The 21,533-nt window shown below is 32.8% G+C and overlaps 1 long non-coding RNA gene across 1 annotated transcript in view; it reads left to right on the forward strand.

Annotated features, from left to right (window-relative positions):
• Positions 1 to 17,592: 17,592 nt before the first annotated feature.
• LOC133178571 (uncharacterized) overlaps positions 17,593 to 21,533 on the forward strand; it is a 9,595-nt gene continuing 5,654 nt past the window's right edge. The window contains exons 1-2 of the long non-coding RNA XR_009719992.1: positions 17,593 to 17,676; positions 21,250 to 21,314. This is a non-coding gene — a long non-coding RNA (uncharacterized LOC133178571). The remainder of the gene's footprint in view (positions 17,677 to 21,249; positions 21,315 to 21,533) is intronic.

A 21,533-nucleotide genomic window follows, 5' to 3' on the forward strand; every position in this document is an offset into this window, starting at 1 on the left:
AGAAATTTATAGAAATTACTATTTTAGTAACCTGTATGTCAACATCGTTCATTCAAATCAAAAAAAAAAATATGTGTCTAAGTTAATGTAGTTATCTGTGTATTTTAAAAGTTTTATTAAAATCAAACCTACGCAGCACAGTTAATGCTGCAATAAGGAGGCGGGGCCTAATTTTTACGGGTAATGCTTACTATGACATCACACAAAAATACATGTTCTTCAAATTACCACAAAATGAAATGATACGCTATTTTAAATTATTACCTAACCTACTATATAAATTGTAATTAGGCATTTTGAATTGTTTCCTGATTCTTTTTAATGTTTTTGCAAATCATGAAACAGTCAAAACTGTTTACCCGGTCACAGAATGAACTGTTGCATGGCTGAACTGTTCCATTATGACGTCATAGTTAATTTCCCGTACTTTACAGCTATAATATTGAAGTATATATAAATTGGAGCATTTTTATTCAATTTGAAATTATCATCTGAAAAGTAAACCTGATGCCAATTTAAATATATATTCAATTTAATATCATTTCAAAGAAGAGGCCATGAACACCTTTTCTGAGGGTAGTTTGGGAAAAAAGTAGGCCCCTTTCATTCAGTATAGATCTTTGCCTTCGGCCTCGGGCAACAGTTTCCCAGGTCTTTCCCAATAACTCCGGACAACAGTTTGACTGTTCCCCTCGTAGTCATGAAATAAGTGTATACTGTTGGATAGCTTTAAACTACATCAATACTGTAGATCACTTTATTTTCGCGACACCTTATTTTCGCGATATAGCTATTTGGTATTTATAAGCGAGACAAAATTTTCGCGAGCTACGCTCTTTGTTGTATATGATCTTTAACAAATCAAATATACGCGAGAATAAAATTTGCGCGAGCAGACAGACTCGCGTAATTACGCGAAAATAAAGTTCTCGCGAATAAAAAGTGATTTACAGTACTTACTATTGCATGTATTTTTGTCGTTTGTTAAATCTTAAACAGCAATATATAAACATTTTACTGATCGCAATGCAATGTGACGTCATATCGTAAAATTTGACGCAGTTTGTATGCAGTGAGGGGCGGATCAAGTTATATTTTGTACAATGAAAAATGTGTTTTGTAATTAAATAAAATATTATTTGCAGATATATAAGAGGCCATTAACTTGGATGCGATGTCTATTTTATGATTTTATTCATATACTTCCCGTACATTCCCTAGACAAGTGAAACTGCCGTACATTTGTATGCAGATTCATTGAAGGGTGATAGAAGGGTCGTAATAAATCGATATATTGCAAGGGCATACCCTCAATGAATTACGACAAGCTTTTACACATCAACTCAAGAGGTATAAAGGTATTTGAAAAGTGCTGCGAACCTGATGAAATCTTGCAAATGAATTAATTATATCTACATTTAATGTACTTGACCAGCAAAATATTCAACATATGGTCTAAAAAATGTAATTTTAGCAATTATATAGTAGAATCTACATAGGTTCGCAACACTTTTTAAAAACTACAAAGAGTGTTGAAAATAATTATAAATTAAACTTAGATTTTTAACTTTGTTATGCCCTTGCAATATTGGAATTTACAGATGACCTCAATACTGCAGGTATATTTTCTAAAATCACGTGACGGCCACATTACGTGACAAATCTAAATAAGAAATCTAAACGTCCTCAACATGTAGTTTTCAGCCACATTACATTTGTCCGATAATAGTAAAGGCCTAAAAAGAATCGCCCATCCTTGTAAAGAATGTATTTTCTGTTTGAAAAATTCGCTGATATTTCCATTTGGCACCTTAACTGTACTGCGTAAATGTTTTGAAAGACATTTACAGAGATTTTTATTTTTCGTACAATCTAAACATGGCAACATTGATAGTACTAAAAAAAAACTACCAGAGGTGGGATCAGGTGACATGAATCCTTCATTTCAGCGTTCCATTTAATCCAAGAACTTTTGAATGAAATTGCTAAGGATATTTAATTTAAATTCTATTAAAACATTTTTCTCGATTTTTATTGTCCATATAATCATTCATTTTAGATATGATGATGTGATGTGATCAGTCATGATAAGTTATACTAATTTGCCAAAGGATATATATAATAGCTTGCTCGATCGACGTCTCCACATAGTTGTTTTATATCCCTACATAACATTGTTACTATTTCCGTATCCTTACATAAGTAGTTTATTTGAACCAACTAGTATGTAATAATGAAGAATAAGACACCATCATATCAGACGCTGTAGATACTTTATCTCTTTATTTGACACAATGTTTTATCCCTGTCCCTATAAAATAAAATCTCGAACTGCTCTAATTTATCTTCAAAAATGAAACATTTGGATTTATTTTTTCAATATGACCCTCCTGCAATGTAAAGTAATACAACTAATTTATTGTAATTTACAATCGCTGATGAATTCATATTTATAAGTCTGAAGGGGGGGGGGGGCACGTTCCTTGTCACCTGAGCAGCATATTGAAAAAGCCTTTAAAAAGTATCATTTCCAAACATTTGAAAGTGAATCTTCAAGAAATGATACGCTTTGGTATGGAATCTAGATTTAAAATGCATGGTCAGTTCAAGTTAAAACTTTTCTTTTGATATATGATGCAATTCAAGATATACCTATCGAGTCAATTTGATTTCCTTATACAGTAAATAGGAGAAAATTAATTAAGGACAGATGATACAAAAAAAAAAAAAATAAAACAAAACAAACAAACAAACCTGATGCTTCGATTAAGATGCACCTTTGGGCATATTTTGGTTTTAAATGATGCAAAAAAACCCACACATTTCTAATATACTAAGAAATTGTAAACGTTCTGTGAAGTTCAAAATTCAACCTTTCTGCAACCGCCCTTATAAATCTATATAAATTTTTACCACTTTTTAGGACACTATTGAGAAATTTTGAATGAAAAATTAAAATCTACGCGGTTAAACCTATTCAATTTGCTTATATAAACTATTTTCATGGTTTTTGAAAAAAGTTAGTTAGTATCATCTGTCCTTAAGTAAAACATATAAAAGTAAAAAGATTCAGCTTAATCTACTGCTACACATCTAAGAAAATTTTGGTTTAAATTAAAATAATTGCACTAGAACATTCAGTCAGCAAGAGCCCCAAAGAAGGATATGCATACAAGGATGTGATTAAAGGAATGAGAATGTGATAACCTCATAAAGAAATATATATGATATTAAATATATATCTGCTATATAGACTCTCTGTCCCAAACTGGACAGTAGAGAGGGTACATCAATTCTTGCTCCATCATGCAGGTCAGACGTCCAAAATGTAGCGGACAACTTTTTTTTCAGGTCCACAATTATTTGGTCTCGAAAGAATATGAGATCCCACGTCCAATGTAGATCAAGAACGTTTTGTAACAATATTTCTCATATTACCAAGTCCTAAATCATAACCAACGGAATTAATAGACTCCAACCATAACTGAATGTTCACGATATCATCTACCTCAATGAAACCCCTTTCAGAGAGTGTAAAGATCTTCCATTAAATCTTCTAAGGAACGCTTTTTATAATCATCAACTTTAGTGATATTTTCCGAACATGACTCCAAGACAGATACAAAAGAACTAGTTTGTAAGTAAAGTGGAATTTCCGATTTAAAGTCGCCTTCATAATTATGTACATTTCGATCTTGATCTACTAGTGGCCTTGGCAAAAAGCCGACATGAAGTCCCTGAAGAGAAAGCAAAACTTCAGCTATGTAACTCCGCAAGATATCAGACACCCGTCCATTTACGGTCACAGGAAGATACAGAGAAAAGAATGCTTTCTGGAAATGTAAAGTAGCCTTGTGCATTCATCGGAGAGTAGAGTCCGTAAGGTAAAATAATGGAATTGTTTACTTTTGCATATACTTTCTCAAAATAAGATGGCGTATGCTCTGTCAGTCTGTATATAGCATCAACATCTGGTTGATGATCAGCAAGCGACTGCAAAATTCCAATTTTTTCTATTGAAAAGTCCATTTAATAAATTTGAATGCATGATTTCTCAGGGGTATTATTTCTTTTAAAGGTAATCCTCGAGGCCATATTTTTTGTTCTTTGGATCCCAGGTAGTTGTAAGGATTAAAAAATAACGATCGTTGGTCTTTCTCAATTTTTGACACAGAGATCTTTGTTTGTACAAAAGTCTGTATCCATTGGTTGGGGTCAACTGCAGCGTTCTCCAGCCAGAATTTCAGCATGTTATCGTCATCAAGGTCCCTTACGATCTCAGCTCCATGGGGAATTGCAAATAGAAATCCATATTTTTTCTGCTGAAACTGCTCGAAGGTAAATGGTCGACAAATTTTGACCCCATTTTCCTCTGATCCTCATGATTGAGAAAAATCATACGTCTTTTTAATGAGGATGGAATTTTATACTTTTTAGGTTTTTTCTAAATCCCCAACGACCACGACACACCATGATGGCAGGTAAAGGAAACGCCGAAGTGCTTCCGAAGATTTGACGATCGTGGTCTGAACTGCCCATTTCTTACTGTTCTCCTTTTTTTGCATTTTCTTTTAGTAGTTTTAAATTTGGAAGAAATTTGTGTCCAAAGGAAAGTCTCTCTGATAGGAAGTTTCGTATTTTCAGAGCATTGAATGGTTTTGCAGATGACCCAAGAGAAATCGTGTATGTATTTGATTTAATTGTGAAGGAATGAATAGAAATGCTTTGGTGTAAGATATTTTGATCTTCGATATTATTTGACAAATTTTCCAAGGGCTTATTAAGTGAATGAAGACCTCTTAAGTAGCGTACATCAGGAAAATTAGGACACAGACAGTGTAAAATATCAAATTTCTTGTCATCTTCCTCATCGTTGGAATAATCTCGAGTTCTGCGACATATGAAGGAATTACAATTATATGAAATTAACTGAACATTGATAATTTTATATTCATGAGTACTTCCTTTTTCTGTTCTATAATGCTTCACTATCTTTGAACATTTTCCCTGGGAAAATATATGGCTTAGTACACTATGTTGAAAATAAACTAGATTAACCCATACATGTAACCCAATACGTGCACCTTTAAATGAAATATTAAGTCCAAAAACATGTTTTTTTCTTTCAAACGTCTGACCACAAATCAGTTTTGATTAGTCTAGATGTTTGATATATTGGTCTTGATATCAATTAATTTCGACTTAATTCTGAAGCTTCATGAGTTGTTATACAATTATAAAAGGTATTCTCACCTCTTTTTCTCTTCATCAATTTCTTTCCATTTTTATTAAGTCTCGTGAAAGTCTAACAAACATTCCTGCTTTTTCTCTGTTTGAATAATTTCGTTGTCGAATACCATGAATACTGAATAAGTCGAGGAACTTTCTGATTCTGCAAATAAAGTTTTAAAGAATTTAGGTGAGTTCCTTAAAGGGGTGCAGAACAATTTCAGATCAGAATGGCCATTTGAATGGCAACTTAGAAGGATATCTGAGAATAATAATTGAATTACCTGTAGGAATACGTTGAATATCTGAGTGGATGGAATTTGTCAAGTAAAAAATGTACAAAGATCAATTAACCAATGCATATTATGGGTTCAAGACTGGATAAATAACACGTAAATAGTAATAAATCAGAACAAATGAATATCAACCCTGGAGATAAAGTAACTGAGTGTAAATAGTGTTTTTGTGCATTAATCTATAATGTTATTTAAAGTACTTTTTATGATAATACACTATAGCTCGATCAATAATCCTACATTTATCTCAATGGACAACAAACTTAAATTTCTTACTGACATGTACATGTAGCTATGCATCTTATTAGATACTGTAAGCTCCCCGGGAATGGCCAAGCTTAAGTTGGGGACGCTACAAAATAATAACTGTTAGTACTCCTGTACTAAAATCCTTGGTCCCTTGGTAATAGGGAAAACATAAGATTCATCTTGGTCTCAATAACATTTATTAATCATGCATAATATAGTTTTCATCTGAACAGGTACAATTCATATTGGTGGCGTCTACCGTACAGGCTACTATTATAAAAAGGGGGAGGGGGTGTACAATGGCTTTAGTAGGATGATCTCCAGAGTTAATTACAATAAAATAGGTGTCCAGTGTGTTGGGAGATAATTGTCGAACATTTTCTCACCTGGAATCACAATAGTATGGCTATGGTGAAAATATGGGCGGATCTTGGATCTCTACTTTGAATTTACGCGCCTGACAACTCGGCAAATTATCTGATGACATAATGCGATCGCCCCCTATATATAACCTTCGGAAAAGGGTCACATGACAAGTTTCAACCAATACAAATGCTGTACGGCGACGTTCCACCAATCACGACAATGTACGACATCGTACAAAATAAAAATCGTGTCGTACTGTCCAACAAAGTTGTCGTACAATATGGATTATAAACAAACCCAGGAATTAAGTTGTGAAAAGACAAAATAATCAATAAATATGGATGACAAAAGATGTGTCTATAATAAGTAAGTAAACAATTTATCTCTGAAACTTGTAAATTTCACAGAAGTAAACTTGCTGAGTATGCAGACGATATCGCGGATGGATAAAAATATAGTACAAGTTTTAGACACATGTAATCGGGAATAACAATTACTAAGATGAATATTAGAAATCACAATAATAATTAACATAATTAATAGCAAGTAATTATGCCTGTAATGTAACATGAACAACATGAGGTTAAATACGAAACTAATCTACTTAACATGCACCGATAAAGATGACAGACAGGATGTAAACAAGTTGCATGGCAGCAGATGATTTAAAGTGATGCAGCTAATCTACACATGTAGAATTGCTAAGATAATGACAGTTAACTCAAGAAATACATGCAGATTTAAAATGAAGGGTAACTAATTCATGGTATATAAAAATAAATGCAAACTTTAACATTCCTGACCAATTCTGGCACAACGTTTTGACACACATGAAATAATATTACAAGTAAAGTCCACCCGCCCTACTATGATTACACAGTAAACCATAGTAAAATTTTAGACATCTGGCAGGTCCTTACAATACCATCAAATATTACATAATTTCCGAAAGCCTTTACCAATATTACACGCAATATGTGTCACTTTAAAGTCATATATGCCGTATTTTTTTTTTTATAAGTTTAGACTAACTAATTAAAAAGATCTTCGTATTTGTTTTATTACTTTATATAAAGATAGTACTTTCCTGTAAATTACACAATTTAAATCAATCGCTTTTTATAGATATTAGAAATTTAAAACAATAACCGATTTATTTACCGACTCCGCATTTAAATATCAGACACAGTTTAAAGTCAATTTAACTATAGAAACGTGGGGATATTCAAGTTCAAAATTGGTGAAAATTTTAATTTGAACGTAAATAACAAATATCATGTTCATCTACACTCAATCTCGAATTTTATTTCATTTTTTTTTGTTAGCTCAGATACGCCATATATAGCTTTAAGAACCTTCAATAAAAATGACCAAGGAATAAAGTGTTTGCCATGTCGTCTTCCATACACCTGACATTCCATCCTTCTGCCCATCTGTCTGTTCCATCCGTCACACTTTGCGTTAACCTTAATTTCAAAGAAAGTGTTAGATTATTTAATCAAATTTCATACACTGGTATATTTTATTCTTCCATATGGCCTTTTATTATTCATTATTATCTATTATTCATTCTGCGTTTAGCTAAGTTTCAAATATTTTTAATAACTTAATAAACTGATACATATTTGTAACAGCTATTCAACTATATCAAATATTTTTTTTACCTTGACCTTCTTTATGACCTTGACTCATCACTATTATTCATTTTGCTTTTAGCTCAGTTCCAAGGAAACTATTTAAAATATTTATTATTTATCGTCATCATCTGATATATAATATATTGATGAACACTATTCATCGATATCAAAACATACACTCACATGTATGCATTGTACATTCTAATGAAATCTATTCACTTGTGTTAATTTTTTCTGACTTTGACCTTCTCTATGACCTTGAACTTAGTATTCAGAATGGACTGAATATCGACCAACTATTTGAGAAATTCTTGTTGTACGAGGGTCGTTCAATAAGTAATGCAATAAGTAATGCAAAAGGTCATCAAAAAATTTTAAAAAATAAATAAATCAGAAAGCAATCTCTTTAGATGTCTAATACTCCGGAGCATTCCCTGTTAACCTTTACATACGTCTCAAGTCTCTTTACTCATGACCGGAACACCCCAGCATATTCTTTTTTGGGGGACCCCCCCCCCCCAAAAAAAAACCCACTCTGATGGATAGCACTCTCCTCGACAAATCTACAATAGTAGCGTTTTCCTTTGATGGTTTTCTTGAGTTTTTGGAATAAAAAAATTACAAAATGACTGAGACCTAGCAAATACTGGGAAAATCTTATAGCTCTCTGTAAACGTTTCTTTCTTCAAAGATGATGGGCGAACAAGGCGAGCGAAATGCCAATAGGGCGACAAACAAGAAGGTGAAAGATTAAATCTCAATTATGACAAAATTTTCTTTATATTTCATCTAAATTTATAAAGAATATTTTATGTAAAATCTCCACAATGTGCAAAAACTTCACAAAGATTGAAATTATTTGTCTATGAAATAGAATACACAAACTAAAGAGGGGAAAAAGGGATCATTTTCTAATATTATAACACAATTTTTAGATATGGGTGGGTCTTCGCTCCATTTTTTTTTATGGATAACGTTTGCTTTGTTAAAGTGTGAGGATGTGTGTCAATCAAACGCGTCCCAGATATCGTAGTTTTAATTATATATATCCAGATAAAAGAATTTTCTCAACACGCTTTTAATATATTTTGGTGTGAAATGCTTTAGCTACATTTAAATCATGATATTATTTAGAAATTTTTAGAAAATATGAGCTTCAAATCTGTGTCCCAGAAAATTTCAACATCAGTGCTGAGTTTTCAAGATATATTAAAATAAAATTATAATACTTGTGGACAGCATGAGAAAATCTTATTATGGAGGTTAGAAAGTTTTGAGTCGGGCCGATTTAGCCAGTCGGTCGGGAGAGGACAAACAAACTTTTTTTTTTAAAGATGGCCTAAATTTCTCTCTCTCTTTCTTGTAAGTCATCTATATTGTTTTTAAAAGCAGACAACTGAATGCATTTATTGTGAATTATTTTAGTTTGAACAATTATTAGTTATGAATCTCTTTCCATTGATTTGTTGGTATAAATATAAACTTATAATATAGGTTTCAAAACTTTAATATAAAAATTATTAATTAACACAGGTTTTAAATTAGAAATGACTGAAAAAGTGGAATTTGAGCAAAACTTCCAGGGAAGCATATTAGTCTTTAAAGTTACATGTAGTTCTACATACATGTAGTTATCAATGTTTCTCTACATTTTTCTGATATTAAGCTCCATTAACAAAGAACTGCGAACGATAGTATTGTTCTGCCGTCTACCTCCAAGTCAATTTTTAAAAGTTAACACATTTGAATGATTTTTCATTTTCATATAGATATTTATGTAAATTTTTATCAAAATATATAACTTATTTGGGAAAACAAAGAAAGATAACTCTAAAATTTTGGTAAAACTTGTGTTTCAACGGAAAACGGAAAATATTTTTAAAACATCCCCCCCCCCCCCCCCGTTAAACAAAAATTCATTTTTACAGATGTTATGAATTATTATTTCACAAATTCACAGCAAAACTATTGTTGTGTCAAGGGGTGGGAGGTGGGGGGGGGGGGTCATATGTTTGCAGACAAAAAAAAGATCATTTTATTATCAATATCAAATGGGATACAAATAAAAAAAAAAGGTACTTTATATAATACTTATATGTTGCATTTTATATATACACTGTAGAAAGATTTAAGCTTAAGGGTCTTTTATCCATTTTCAATAGCATTTGAAAATTTGGTGATGTTTTAAAGCTTGATTTCAATGGATAAGATTTCTAACCCCCCCCCCCCCCCCCCCCCCCGCTTGTAAAAAGAGATGTTATTAAAAGCAATTAACTGGTTGACACTTGTTTTAAAAACTTTAGGCAATTACTAATGAACTCTTTTTTTTTCATTCAAACAAGATTTAATGGCCAGATTGCCCTTTATTTTTAATTATATGGGTATAAAATGTAGGCGGGAATCGAGAGTAATGGAGTGTCCATACTTTTCCTGATTATACACGTATATGAAACTTATTAATAAGAAGTATTGTTTTCATGTAAATACTTATAAATTGGAGAATCTTATGTCCAGCACAAATGTTGACTCACTGATAAAGCTGTCTTTGTTAGTTAAAAAGATATTGGCCTGTTTTCAGTAATACTCTTTCATTTGATACTACTCGATCTTCCTTACTTGACTTTGTATTTTGTATATATGTAAATATGTTCATGTACCTCATATACCATTATATGGTCTGCATGAAAGAAATAAATAAACTTATACCCCATTCATACGACACGATTTGCATACTTCAGTATATTTTAGACATATGTAAATTTACTTACATGTGCAATTTTTGTCGTATGAACTGATTTGCTCATATGCAAATTCTGCACAGTTGAGTAAATTTGCACCTGGTCAGGACAAGGTGCAAATTAACTTTTGCATACACATTGTCGCAAATTATTTACTCCAGTGTGTAAATTTTGTCGTATGAACATGCAGCAAATTTACTTATGTAAGTTTTTTGTCATTTTAAGCATTGCTACTGCTGTGTATGCATTGGCGTTTAAAATATCAGTCGGTAATATGGCGGCTAGAAAGCAAAGCTCTAAAAATGCGGATTTTCAATGGTCATTCTTGCTCTACTTAAACTATAGTTGAAAGTGAATTTAGTTTTTGTAAGGGTAGATTTGTTGGTGTATGGCTTCAAAAGCCAAGTACTCGAAGAATACGTTGGGTCGCCGAGAAGTACTACTTTCTAGCATAGTACTTTCTCCAAATTGCTATCTCCACTCTGGAAACAAGGAGCCATTATCTCCTCTGAAATAAATTTTTGAATTTGCAAAAAATCGGGCATCATGAATCTTTCTTGGCAAACCCATTTTTATGTCTCTAAAGGTATAGCTGTGGTCGCAAACACCTTGCAGATCTAATTAGCAGAACCCCTTCCTGTTCAAGTAGTCTCCATGTGAATGCATAGGAGTAAAGATAGGAATATGCGTGTATCAATTGCCCCTCCACAGTTTAGACCTTGATGACTTTCTTCATCCTTTTTTCCGTTTTTTAACCGAGGCAGGCTACTGACAGATAAGTAGATATTACAGGAATGTCGAATGTCGAATGGCAACCTCGATTAAAGTCAGCATTTCGTAAATAGATAGTTTTTGTATTAAGTTTTTCCCTTCGAGTTATTTTCCTTGGCCATCATCTTGGGGGTCAAACTAGTAAATTTTCCTCTTTGACCAACCAATTGTAAACTTGTATGGCAGAAATATAAGAGCAAAAAACTTTGAATGACTATACTTAAGAATTAAGGGAACCTTTTGTTACCATATACTCGTAAGAAAAACTGTTTTCTTTGCCTCATTGTCCAGTATGACAAGTTTAAATTGGTTGAATAATGAAGGAATCTGGGCTTGTTGACGTACAATATATAGAGCGACGGAAAATAACTCTATGGTGACTATTATGATATTGTTAGCAAATATAACCCATCTCTGGGTCGTATATTGGCTGACTTGTTCATACCAATTGTTAGGACTTTGTTTTATACTAATTTGACATGGAATGTTCCGTCTAAATGATCATTACATTGGTCTCAAGGCGGGTGTGACCGGTCGACAGGGGATGCTTACTCCTCCTAGGCACCTGATTCCACCTCTGGAATTACCAGGGGTCCGTGTTTATTAAGTCTTCACATATTTGTATTGTTTAAAGATATTAAATCACAGTTTGTTATCTTCACCATTTTTATTCTCCTTCTGGAAAATACATATATTCTTCAAGCAGATGTTCCATAATGGCCTCCCAAACTTGATGTTCGCAATCAAACACGGGAGATTTCCCAACACCAAGAAGATTTCCAATCGTCCTTAATTCTGCTGAAGACGCTAACCAGTAGATGGTAACAGCCACCTTTTTCTTTGCATCCAACGGCTCTTCTACAGTCTTTGGACCGGAACCAAAACATTTTCCAACTTTTCAGTTTTAAGAAATGTTCCTTCTTTTTTTCGAAAATTCTCATACCAATCTTTGTCTTTTAAGTTGTTAAGAACGGTTCGGTCTGCCAATCAGTGAATCTGACTTTTCATCTAGTTTCCTTCTGGAACATCCAAAAGTTAGTCACATACCCAAATAGTAAGGAAATATCCCTTCCCTGTGAAAATTCACAATTCTGAATCCACCTCCTTTTCTTAAATGACAATATGAGGGTTTACTTACAGTACATAAATCTCGTCTGAACGCATAGCAAATTAACTTTTACTTATGTGTGTAAATTAACTCATGTGTAAATTTGCACACATAAGCAAACTTTCGTCGTATGAATGGGGTATTAGAGTTAGCGTGCGTAGTTCTTATATATATATATCCATAGGCAAATTTTGCGCCTGGGTGTATTTTAGGGCATGTGAATGGGGGTAAGCAAGATTTGCACGTGACTATTTTTACTTCTAGTGCAAAATTTACAATGTATATTCATCTAGTCAGACTAGTGCGTATATTAACTTTTACACATTATAATAGAATATTTTAACCTACATCATTCTCGCATTTCATTCAATCTTCAACCGTCCACACTGCCCTTCCCCCTCCCTCCCACACATCTAGCGAGCGTTAGCAATGTTTTCCATAATGGGTGGTTGGAGGAGACAGTGTAACAGGTTTTCCCCCAAGGTATAGCAAAGTTAGTAGGAAGAGGAATTTCTCTTTTTTCTACAACCCTTCTAAATGGTTGGTGCCCCTTTGTTCTGAGTGTTGATGGTAAATTGACTAGTCCCTTTAATGAACAAACAAAAAATCAATGCTAGAAAAGTTTTATTTTGTCTGGAAATAAGTGAAACAAACTTGACTAAAGAGATTCCAAATGTTTGACTCTGTTCCAAAGCTCTGAACCAATCCTTGCATTTCCACCTAAAATCAAAGCTGCTGCATCGTTGTCATTATCAGCTCGCACTCTTACGTCAACATCCCTCAGCACAACATCCAGACTGAGTATAACTGATTTCTTGCCCGATTTCACTGAACCCTTTGTACTAGCTTTTGAAATTAGCACTTGAACGAGCTTAGTGTGTTCCTCTATTCCAGCTTTAAATGCTATGTGATTCAGTCAGTCTCAGGAATTTTGGTCTTTACAACAGGTCAAGGAACAACAAATTTATGTTCAAAAGCTTGTGCAAATAGGAAAAAATCTCTGATATGACAAGTAGATTTCTGTTTTGTGACCATCCATTAGCAAGAAAATTCCTAGAGTTTATCATCTTGAATCACATGATGTGCATTTTTGACAAGAAAACTTGGATAATTGTGCAATCCAAGAGCACCTGCTGATTCTTCGTGATTCCTACTATAATACGTATCACCTTTCTTACTGATAGGCTTCAGCCATTCTTGACTTTCTTGACTTTGATCTGGAATCAAATGTTCTAACACTTCTCTTGACGGCAAAATTTTCTTGTTTGAACTCTATATAAGAATTTTACAAGGCAAATTGGTACACATTACTCTGTTAGGATAGTGTATGGTCGTATCAAAAGAATTGAGGGGGTTTGAACACAAGTATTTTCCTGATTCCGATTTTGTAAATTTCAAAAGAATAGACACCGAATTCGATCCTAGTATGACAAAAAAGTATGTTTGGATTATGAATTTTGATTTTGAAATTTGAACATATGTACGTGATTCTTAAACAAGTTGATTTTAAATTTAACAATACAAGTCTATCTGTTCACGACATTCAGTAACTGTGAATACGATTGATACACATTTTTGTTGGCTATTAATTACAAAATGCAAATACAGGGACGAAGAATCAGAGCTGGGCAGTCATGAATATTTGTAGTTTACGCATATTATGCTGGTTTTGATTATCCTTAATTATATGTTCATAGATATTACAGTCAAATTTATGATACGATTTAATAATTCCTAGCTTTCTGATTGGTTGAGATCCATCATTTTAAAGTTATACCAAGTTATGTTGCAATAGATCTTCCAAGTGAACATTAACATTTGTTTTTTCTACACTGACTAAAAAAAGATCAAGAAATTCCAAGATGATTTAGCAACCCTCGAAGTACAATATTCCCTCGCCCTTTGGGCTCGGGGAATACTGCTCTTCGGGTAGCTTAGTCGTCATATTGTCCTCAAAACAGCATTATTGTATAATATTAATATCTTTTTATAGAAAGAAGCATTGTGAGACATTCACAAGTAAAAGGTAAAAGTTCTCGGTGGATGTCGTCAAAAGTTTGTCTAAATAATAGAAGTCATAAAACAAAGATCAGTGCCATAAAAACCACAAGTAACAATAATGTCTTGAAAGTTTTATTGAATATTTAAACATTATTTTTTTTAATTTTAAAATGTAAACCCTAATTCGTTTTTCTTTATTTTCTGCAAAACGACTCAGAATTGAGGATTTAGGATTTTTAAAAACAATTTTGGACGAGAAATATACCTAAGTAAACTCCCAAAAGATTTAAGAATTATATTAACAAAATTTAGAATTTGTAATCACAAACTCCCAATCGGAAGCTGGTAGATGGACTAATACTGACAGATCTTTAAGAATATGTAATTTATGTGATAAAAATACTTTAGGTGATGAATTCCATTATGTAATGGATTGTCCATACTTTTCTTCATTACGTATGAAACTTATTGATAAGAAGTATTGGTTTCATGTAAATACTTATAAATTGGAGAATCTTATGTCCACCACAAATGTTGACTCACTGATAAAGCTGTCTTTGTTTGTTAAAAAGATATTGGCCTGTTTTCAGTAATACTCTCATTTGATACTACTCTTCCTTACTTGACTTTGTATTTTGTATATATGTAAATATGTTCTTGTACCTCATATACCATTGTATGGTCTGAGAGAAAAAAAAATAAACAAACAAACAAGAAATTCATCATTCGAATCGCCATTTTGAGCTAATTAACACAACTTTCAAATTAATCGGCTAATTTTTTTAAATTAAAGTGATAATTTTAGTGTTCTATTATAATCTTTATAGTTGCATTATGTTCAGTAAGATATTCATGCATTATTTCTCATATCTGAACGACATTAAGAAATAATTATAAAAATTGGATGTCCGCCATTTTGAATCGCCATTTTGACCTCTTTAACGCCATGTTTATGAAGGCCAGCATATTTTTTCGGTTTCAGCATACTTGAAATAGGATAGAAAGCTATGCTGGACCAAATAATAATTATTTGCCGTTAAAACTTATTTCTATCCTTCTTTTTAAAAATCAGGACCAGACTATACTAAAATACATGTTACAATGTTTTCAATGCTATGACGTCTCAACTGCTCAACTATGACGTCACAGCCTATGACACTGTGTTAAGAAAAGACAGAGGCAAAGGGAAAATCGAAGAAAATGTAATAAACAGAAAATTCAATGTTTTGTAGTTGGATATGGAATATATTTCACTCGTGAGACAGGATTTTTTTTTATATTTTAAAATATAAAAAAAAAAAATCCTGTCCCACTCCATCTTCCCAAGTCAAGGGTTTTTGATCCGCTCCACATAAACCCTTGACCGAATAGGCAGAGTTTGACGGGGTTAGAAATGCGCTCTCTGATTGGCCTCATTCCAGTCAAGGGTTTACGTGGAGCGGAGCGGATCAAAAACCCTTGACTTGGGAAGATGGTCCCACTCATGAAATAAATTCCATATCCAACTACAAAACATTGAATATCCTCTATATCCCAAATGTCTATTTTTTCGAAATCAAAATTATCATTTATATACTCAGTATAATACTGATCAAATATATCAAGAATTTATTAATTATATTAATATCTTTCATTTAGTTTCGGATTCATCTGTGTTTGGTTTTACTGTTACATACATGCGCGTGTTACATTTCATTTCCGTTTTATAGGAGACCTGGACCTACAGGTATTTGAAGCCTATTAACAGATTAAAGACCTACAAAAATTTACCCACGTGGGTAATAGTAAATAAGTAAGTAACTATGAATGGTTTTAGCAAAAACACATTTATGAATTGAAGAGATCCACAACAAGAACATGGATAATTTGGGTATACAGGTAAAACGCCCACGTGGGTTGATTTTGCTATTTTCTAGGTTTTTATTCAAGTTCAGTTGATATTGTCTATCGTTTTGTATGTTGGCAGTGTAGCAAAGTACAGACACGTCGTACCGTTATTGAAAGTATATATGTGTGTGTGTATGGGGTGGGGTTGACCACTGTTGATTGCCAAACTGTAGGTTCCAACTTTTTGACAATAAAATAGCTCTTTGGATTCATTTAGATGGGATGATTTGACCACTGGAACAAAAGGGGAGGATGGACAACCATTCCTTCAATGAACATTTTCATATTTGATTAAATTAAGGAAAAAGTAAAAGAAAGGGGGGGGGTGTCCTTGCTGATACTACCTGCCTGAAATAAAGCATAAAAAGTGAAAAACATATTGTAAGGAAGAGATTATCATTGTCAGGCAGGGAGAGTAACTTTGTTCAGTGTAAACAATGATCAGAGTTAACATGATTAAACAGTCATTACACAAAATTTTTATATTTTTTCAGATGCATGTAAATGGATTACGTCTTTGTACTGTACCTTCCATATCTTAATATATGAGTAATTAATATCACATATGTCTTGTAGACATCATATCATGAGAACATGAAATTAAAGATGAATTTATAGCTAGCAGACTGTTGATCTGGAGTTTTCACATGTATTTCAGCAACATAGAAAAAAATTGAGTGATTTAAGTTTGTGAGTGGTGCTTCTTGTGAAATTATGCATTAATAAATTCATTGTGTAGATTTAGGAATCTACAGTATTTTACTAAACTACCTGTAAACTCTGATACCAATATACTGTCTTACATGCACTGCATATAAAAATAGTGTACAATGTACATACATGGTTTTGAAAATTCTGTTGAAATATGCTATAAACAGACTCTGAGATTACTGTTTTTTCAGCCTCCATTGATAAGTGTGAGAATCTGAATTTTAACTGTATGCACATGTACGTTAACATAATTAATCAAAGTATGTATGTGGTAATTATTCAATTTTCTTTTTAGTTGTTGTTGTTGCAGTAAATCCAAAGATGGGACCAGTTTCTTTATATTATGGGTATGTTAATATGTAAATTAATGTAGATTAAAGCTTGATCCATTTGCTATTGAAAATTCTTTGAATTATATGTAGAGACTAGAGTTAGTATTTTTTATACATTATCTAATTAAAATATTAATTTTGAAAATACATAAATACATTATAATATTCTATTGTTTTTGAAGACTGTAGTACTAGAAGCAATATTAGCTGACTCATAAGTTACATAAAAAACTTAAAATTTTGTTTCTTTTAACTGAAGATTTACCATGCCAGCAGTGCCACTAGAAGTTGCAAAATTCATGGAAATATTCGCTTCAGGAATGATGGTAGATAAGGAGTTAGAGAAGAAAGGTAACTTTTTTGTACTGTAACAACAGTTATTGATGCTCTGTAAATTAGCTAGATGAAAGAATTTAATTATCACACAATACAGAAAAGACAGTGGAACACTCAGTGCTTCAAAAATATCTCCAGTTTTTATATCCATTGATATAAACCTCTAAAAGAGGCTTTCTATTCATGATATTTTCAATGGATATAAAAACTGGTGATACAAAAGTAATTCTAATTTTAATAATAACATCAAAGACATGAGGTAAATGGAAAGTAAAAAGAAACTCTATATGAACAGGTGACTCTCAATCTCGAGAATTTCAAGGGACCTTATAAAAAAGTTTGAGACAAGGAGGGGTTCAAGAGATCAATAGTGAAATGAATTCTGAATTTGCAGATCCAGATATTTATGGTTCTATTTTCATATTTACAAAAAGTGCTGAGTGAACACATTTTAGGAGGTTTTCATTTGTAATTTACAGGTAATTCACAAACAAAGATCATGTTTCAATATGCATTTGTTCTCGATTCATTTCTATGCTCATATTCTGACCAAAAATTGCAGTTATTGGGCTAACATAAAACTACTGAATTGAATGTATATCACAATCCATAAACATTGTTGTATGAATGTAACCATGGTAACTGCAAGCATCTCCTGGACATTTTTTATTGTATGCCAACTTTAAGGTATTGGAATAATTTTTGTAGTTTTAAATTGTCTCTTGTACAATTTTTTCTAAAAGTTTTACAATTTAAAATAAAATTTAGTTGTACTGTATACAGGGAAATTTTCGCCCCCGTTTTATTTTCGCCCCTTTCGCCCTACCCTCATTTGGGCGAATTTAAAACGGGGCAAATTGAAAGAATACAGTATAATTTCTTAAACAAAACTATGAGTGGGCGAATTTAAAATGGGGCAAAATTGTTTGCAAGTGTGAAAGGGCGAAAATAAAACAGGGCGAAAATAACCCTGTATGCAGTATTTAAATAGAAGAAACAACAACAGGAAAAAAATATGTTCACATGTTAATATAAGATCTTTTATATATATCTCCAGGAATAACAATGCACAGACTTGTGTTATCTCCAACTTTTAGTGCATAACAGCAGATGTAGATGACAATAAAATAATTTTAGCCTTATTCAACATAGTACATCCTGTGATACTTTTGACATTGACTTCCCTCAAAATTAATTTTTTTAAGCACTATCTGTCTAAACTAGTGACTTTTGATTTTCACTAGTCCGTAAAGCATTTCACCAGACTGCCCTTTGTCATATGAAAATGATAATAGGTTGATATGTTACCTTAACTCCCCTAATCCCCCCACCACCCCTCCCCAATTAACACAGAGAGAGATAATAAGTAAAAAAACAATGAAGTCTTTGTAACGGAACCCAGGTCTTTGTTCAAGAGATGGGGAACTTTCAAGAGGTCCGAAGTTTGAGAGATCAAGAGTTTTGCTTAATTATATAGAGAGGAAAAAACAGGACCAGGGTTTTACTTTGACAGATCAAGAACTTTGAGAGATTAGAGTGTGATCCATCTAAAGTCACCTGTAACATAAGAAAGGAGGAGAAATTGTCTTTTGATAAAACTTTAATATGAAATTCATATGTTTTATGTATGAAACATTTTTGAAATATATACTGAAAGGAAAAAGAAACGTAGGGTAACAAAATATGTGAATTTTTTTTACCACATGACCAAAAATTACGAAAACTAGTCAGATGAGAATCTTGGTTACTGTGCCCTAAAATCAGTGTTCAGAATTACTCAACCGTGAAATGTATGACGTCGCATAGGGAAAGTGGTAAAAAGCCAAAACAAAAGCAAAAACACGTGCAAATTGATGACTACAAGTTTATCACCGATCATATAGTGCCATTTGATGCACTTGAGGTATACACATTGTTTTTCGATATTTACAGATGATATAAAATTTTTGCAATCATGGTACAGTCGACGAAAGTTCCATGGGGTCTGGCTTTTACATTGCCTAAGCAAGGACAAAAGCAACAACGGGTTGCTGTGCAGTTTCTTGTAAATTTTCCCTCCATAGAACGTCTAACCCGTCGTTAAAGAGGGTCTAGAATGGTTTCCAACCAACCGTGACATTGATGCTTAACACAGCCACGTCAAGATTGGGTTATTCATCCTTCCATCTGTTTAGTTGCCAACTTACTACGGTTACCACTAAAACTGCTATTAATACAGTGGGCTATCATAATCATTACATTCACCCTAAAACTGAAAGAAACCGACTGCGCGATTTGGATTTTTGAGCTGGTCAACTTTATGTTGGTGTTCCTCTCCCCACCCAAATGTAGCCAGACTTTGTGAAGACATTCTCGCAAACAATGACATTTACCCACTTTATTGGTCTCCATCCATCTTTTTCTCTTTGAACATCTGTGGGACTAAGTGGATGATAGGGTTTGAAATGCCAAAGCTGGTCTCTTTCAGCTAAGGGCTGTCTTGTTGAAAGGATTGAATAATATCCCTATTTAAAAGATAAACACACTAATAAACTCCGTGCAAAAGAGAATCAAGGCTGTGACAGATGCGTGAGGGAGATATTGAAAATTTCACTTTTGGGGGTATCATTATATGAGTTTCAATAACTAATGAATTATAAGGCAAAATTAGATCAGATTTTAGTTACATATTCGTTTATTTAATAAAAGATGATTTAAAATGTTAGATAGGAATGCTGGAAAATACATAAGGAAAAACAAGCATTCTGGAAGTATTGCATTAGCAATATCCCCTCACTGGCAAGTGTAATCTGGTTCGCGTTAAAATTGGAAAATGTCATAATTCCGTCAAAAATCAATGAAGCAGAACAAAATGTGAACTTGATCTATAACTCAACAATTTTGAGGTAAAGTCACATGCCAAAAATCAGCTCAATATCTGCAATCGTTTAGACAAAAATTGCGGAAAACCCTGAAAAATTGAAAAGGTTGTAATTCTGTCAAAAATCATTGAAGCGGAACGAAATGCAAACTTGATTTGTAACTCATCAAGATACACTCATACCAAAAATCAGCTCAATATCTGCAAGAGTTTAGAAAAAAAAATTGCGGAAAACCAAGTGGGACAGACTGACAGACAGACAGGGACGGACGGACAGACTCAGAGGAAACCTGTAGTCCCCTCCAGTTTCACCAGTAGGGGACTAATAAAAAATTTTCACCTCGAAAGTTTACTCTGCATTTCTTTTCCTTTCAGTACAATATATTGTATATTAAATATATCACAAAAAAAAAAATATAAATAAATAAATAAATAAATAAATAAAAAAAAAAAAACTTCATAATTTGTTGGAATACTGTAAGAACCTTTTCCTTATGATTTTTGGAAAGAACTATGTTGTCAGTAAGAAAAGTTAGTAAAAATATTGTCAAATTCTTTTAGAAATAAAAGTATGCATGTAAAATATTAACTTACCTCATGCTTCAGTAGAGAGCAAATGGGGTATGTAACAGATAATACATAATAAATTGTATATGGCCTCTATATAAATGTGAAAATTTGAAAATCTTGTTGATATTTCACATGTATGATTTTGCTTATTATTTCAGAAGATTGTGAAGTTGAGAAACCTTGGAATGAAAAAGTTGGGCCTACAGCTAACATATGCAATGATGTAAGTTGCAAGGTTATATTTGTGTCAGTTTTCATGTGCTCACTGTTCACAGTTTTATTGCATAGAAATAACACCTTGGCATAAGGCAGTATTTTTGTTTTCCATTAAACTGTCCAAAAAATTCTATGGTTAACGTGAACCATGTACATAGGTTTCAGAGAAATTTGCACCTTAAAAAAACATCTTTTTTTTAGCTCACCTGAGCCGAAGGCTCAAGTG

This window comes from Saccostrea echinata, unplaced genomic scaffold (assembly GCF_033153115.1).
Source record: "Saccostrea echinata isolate AGI-Se365-2 ecotype Australia unplaced genomic scaffold, CSIRO_AGI_Sech_v1 ptg000003l, whole genome shotgun sequence".
Classification (NCBI taxonomy): Eukaryota; Metazoa; Mollusca; class Bivalvia; order Ostreida; family Ostreidae; genus Saccostrea; species Saccostrea echinata.